The sequence below is a fragment of the Alligator sinensis genome, unplaced genomic scaffold (assembly GCF_000455745.1).
Source record: "Alligator sinensis unplaced genomic scaffold, ASM45574v1 scaffold799_1, whole genome shotgun sequence".
NCBI lineage: Eukaryota > Metazoa > Chordata > Crocodylia > Alligatoridae > Alligator > Alligator sinensis.
The window spans coordinates 191,398-196,301 of NW_005843328.1; the positions used below are offsets into that span (position 1 = coordinate 191,398).

Genomic DNA, 4,904 nt, shown 5'->3' on the forward strand with positions numbered 1-4,904 from the left:
CAGGGCCTCTGGGTGGATAGGTGGTGTGGCATGATGCTGGTCCAGATGGAGAGAGCATCCCAAGGTGTCAGTCTTCACTACCCCTTTTTATGGGGCAGGCTACCTATGATCTCCTATGGGGAGGGCATGTCCAGGCAATGTCAGGTCTATTCCAGAGGGTTCCAGGTGGTCTTACTGAGCATGTGCAGCCTTGGCACAATGGTGGGTTGCCTCATCTTTTGTTTCTTAAATGCTGATGAGTGATTCCAAGGGCTGAGTTGTTGGTCCAAGTATTGGTGTTGATAATTCTGTCATTCAGAAGGAACTATTTTTAGACCTACTGCCATTGTCTCTCAAGCACCCTCATTCATCCCCATTCATTCAGGAACCAAGTTATATAGGAGATAGGTATGAGTCATAGGTCAGGGGACACAAAATGGAAGCTTGACATTACAAGATGAAAACTTGACATGACTTATGCTAACGTATGCATTCCTCCCCTTCAACATGACTTATGCTAACTTACATGTGTAGGCCTAAAACAGTAATCACACAATATAAAAGCAGTAAAAAAACACAATACAAACATAACAATTATCCCTTATAAAACAGTGGATATCTATATCAAAATAGCAGGGCACTTATTTGCAGAGGGGAGAGAAAATAAAACTTACTACCTAAAATAAAATGTTAAAGCTTATCCTACATCTTAGCTTACTTATACTTATCTATAGGGAATAGAGAGGGAGAGAAAAAGTCAGAAATGGTTGGGGAAGGGGAGGGAATGAATTTTAAAATAATTAAAAAGAAAAACTGGGGGTTTTGCTACAGGAGTATGTGTTCTGGATCTGCACAGTGTGCAGCAGCATGGGACCTGGCCAGGGCTGGGCTCCTGAGTGTTTCTGAGTGACTAATGAAAAATAGCAATAATCATCCATTGATTTATAAGTTCGTTTCATTTCTAATGAATCATTCTTTCTTTTATTTACAACCAGGAATTGAGAGAGGCACATCCAGGAACCTGAACTAACAGATTTTCCTCCTACATGTGAGTGTCTTCTGATCCATGATTGATGCCATCTCTGGATCTGTCTGAACAGAAGGTAAGGAGATTTGAAATGTCCCTTTGATCTACTTCAATTTCACCCCACAGTCTCCTAGAGATAAATATTGTGGGTAAAGCACTCAAAGGCATCTAGCTGATTTTGAAGTCTGAATCGCATTTTTAAAAGGAAGCCTTGGCCAGATTCAAAAACTAGTTGATGTACCATGCAGAGAGGTACCTATGGAGAGTCTCAGAAACACCTGACCATAACCAGTTGAGGAATGTTTGAAACTCCCAGTCTTAGTTCTGGTTTGCTGAGAAGAAATTCTTCTAGGTTGGCCCTCAAAAGCAGGGCCAGCTGTGGGAAAGCCAGGCTATCCAGCTGTCCTAGGGCTTCAGTGCAGTGGCTTTCTCCAGCAGGGTTGGTGTCCACCAAAAGCTAAATGAACCTGCCCTGAGTGGATCAACCATCCCAGGTGGATGTGAGACTGTTACTTGTGCAAGCTACAGACAGACTTGTGCCTATTCATGTCTGCATGCACACATAGTTTGACTGCTGCCCCCAGCTTGAGTGATGGGGCTATGCTCAGAGTCCCACCGCTGCTCCATCACATTTGAAATTCCAGACCCCCAGTTGCCTTCAGATGTGGTGATATAGCCTGAGGAGTTTTATTTCCAGTGTCTCCCAGCTCTCACCCACTAGATCCTTCTTCCTTTCTGGGGCCAGGAATAGACCCAGGAATCCTGTTTGCCATTTTCTTTCAAATCTAGGTCTCCACAATGAATCTAGAAACACCACCAACCCTGTGACTGAGTTCATTCTGTTGGGCTTCCATTCCCTTGACCAAAGAACTGCATCCTCCTAAGCATTCTCCTCTCCTTAGTCCATACTCTGACACTGGCAGGCAACTTATGCATTGTATGGGCTGTTGGGCATGACCCCCACTTCAACTGCCTGCCCCTTAGGGGTTTGCGAAGCAGGCCGTATTCAATTTGGATTTGGATTCAGCCCAATTCGGGGGACAGTGATTCAATTCACTGTTTCAGATTGTCCCAATTCAATTCAGCCAAATCCGAATCTGAAGATTTGATTCTGATTCAGAGAATCAGTGATTCGGCCATAGACACAATTTTAAATGTTTTTTCTACATACCTCAAGGTACCAGGTAGCTCATGAGCACTGCGATGGTGGGGTGGATGGAGCATGGAGGGGCCCCCCACATGCTTAGCAGCAGACCCAGAAGTGGACCACAAGTACTTCTGGTCCACTTTCGTGTCCACCGCTGAGTGCACAGGAGATACCCCCTCCCCCTTGTGCTCCTCCAGCTCAGCAATCAGCTGTGGGGGAACCCCTGGGTGCTCCCCCAGACCCAGCAGGCACCAGTTGCTGAGCCAGGGTCCCCCATGCGCTCCACGGCGGACCAGAAGTGGACCTCCCCACGGTCCCATGGGATATTCCATCTGCCCCACCATCTCAGCATTCATGAGCCACCTGGTACCTTGAGGTATGTAGAAAAAACATATAAAGTTATGTCTATGTCCAAATCATAGAATCTCTCTGAATCTCTCCAAATCGAATCAGAGGCTTCCAATTCACTTTGGAGAGATTAATGGGTCTCCTGATTTGATTCGGATTTGGAGATTCGGCACCCATATTGAGCCAAATTTCCTCCAAATCAAACCAGTGACCAAAGCTTCACACAGCCCTACCATCCATGTATGTCCTGCTGGGAAACTTTTCTTTTCTGGAGTTCTGCTATGTCATTGCCACAGTGCCACGGATGATGTAAAACCTGCCAACCCCACAAAGAGATGTCATTTCCTTTCAAGGCTGCTTCTTCCAGTTCTACTTCTTCCCCATGGGGGCTGTGAGTGCTTCTCCCTTGCATCCATGGCTTTAGGTAGGTACCTGGCCATCTGTCATTCCGTGCACTACTCCAGCCTTATGTCCCAGTGGCCCAGCCTTGTTCTGGTGGCCTCTTACTGGTTCCTTGGCTTCCTCTGGTTCATAGTCCCCATTGTCCTCATCTCCCAAGTCCTTCTTGTGACCCCAATATTCTGGATCATTTCATGTGTGACCCTGTCCTACTGTTGATGACTTTCTGCATCCCAGCTCCCCACACTAAACTTTCTTGCTATATCCTGTGTTGCCTTCTTATCTTTACCACTTTCCTTTTCATCCTGACCTCCTATGTGATGGTACTTAAGGCAGCATTTAGGCTGCCACAGGAATCTGGTAGATGCAAGGCTTTCTCTACCTGCACCTCACACCTGACCACGGTAAGTCTCTTCTAAACCTCTGTTATGACTATCTACACCATTCTGTCAACGCCTGGGAGCAATGGGAAAGTGGTGACACTTTCCTATGCACTGGCAACTCCATTGCTTAACCCACTGACCTACAGTTCGAGAAACAGGGAGATGAAAGAAGTATTGAGGTGGACACTACTGGGGAAGAGGTAATGTGTCCAATCTGGCTCTCACCTGGAAGGGAGTGGTGCAGAGAATAAGGCAAGGGACCTTTTCCTGCTAGACGGACCCTCTTCCAATTCTTCCCAAGGGCAGTGGGACTGGCTACACCAGGGAATTGGGTCTGTGATCTAGAGCATTTGAAGCCTAGGATATGCTGGCTTTGATCCAACTAACCAAGCAAAGCATGTGTGCAAATTCGAAGTCACTCTGGATAAAACTAGAGCAGAAGTTTTGTGTATGTGTGTGTCTTTTGGGGGGGAAGCTGCTCTGAATGGCTTCACCATAGGCAGTTACTGTGCAGTAGCATCGCCGAATGGCTTTTAGGTGATGCTGACTGCACAGTAGCTTGGTACTACTGCACAGTAGCATCCTGTCATGTCATGCTTTGTGCCTGTAACTTCCTGTGCCTTTCTCCTGAGCATCGCGCATTTGAGTTCTTCACGAACCTCACTGTGGCTTCTTGGGCTGCATGGCCAGGCTATTGGGAGTGGCCTGGGGCCAGCCCCCCAGGGGTCTCCCCTGCCACATCTTTGATGATAAGGCGTTTCCAATTGGGAGGACGATGTCTGGTCCTGCCCCCCTGGTACTTTCCCTTTGCCATCCTCGCAACTGTCTCTTCTTGGGGCTCCACTTCCCCTACACCCCACCTAATGCCAACCATGATGTTGCCTGTCAGGGCCAATGCTCGGGCCCTCCCTGCCACTCAGTTCCTTAGGGGCTGCCATGGTTGGCCACTGGTGAAGCGCACTCCACAGACTCCGCGCACTCTGCAGAGTACCAAGCGCACTCTACGGCCCCTCTTTGCTCTTTGGCTTACATGGAGCCGGGCTCTACCCGGGATCCCACCACCCTTGACACTTCATTGACCCCCTGAGTTCGATATCTGCCACCCATCATTCAGGTCAAGGTCCCATCCTCATTGTGTTCACTGACGTCCCAGTCACTGTGGCTACCGGCTTTGGTCCATGCCGGGTCCATCAGCAACAACTTGGGCCCTCGCTGGCCCAGCATTCTCTTTACTCTCCCTTTCTGAGGGAGCCACCAAGCCTCCTCCTCCAGATCGTCCAGCTGCTATGGCCCCTCTGGGCCGGCTGAAACTGGCTTCTAACATGCTTCTGGGGATGGAAGGAGCCTGGCTGGGTCTGCACCAGCCTGAATTGTTTTTTAGATATATAGGGAGTAAAAGGAAGGCCCAGGGAGGAATAGGACCCCTGCTAAATGGGCAGAAACAATTGGTGATGGACAGGAGGGACAAGGCTGAACTCCTCAACGAGTTCTTTGCCTCAGTGTTCCTAAGCGAGGGGCACGACAAGTCTCTCACTGGGGTTGTAGAGAGGCAGCAGCAAGGCACCAGACTGCCATGTGTAGACCCTGAGATGGTGCAGAGTCACTTGGAAGAACTGGATGC

The 4,904-nt window shown here is 48.6% G+C and overlaps 1 pseudogene; it reads left to right on the forward strand.

The window, feature by feature from the left end:
* The first annotated feature begins 2,739 nt into the window (after positions 1-2,739).
* The window catches only part of LOC112548622, a 2,387-nt pseudogene continuing 222 nt past the window's right edge, over positions 2,740-4,904 (forward strand).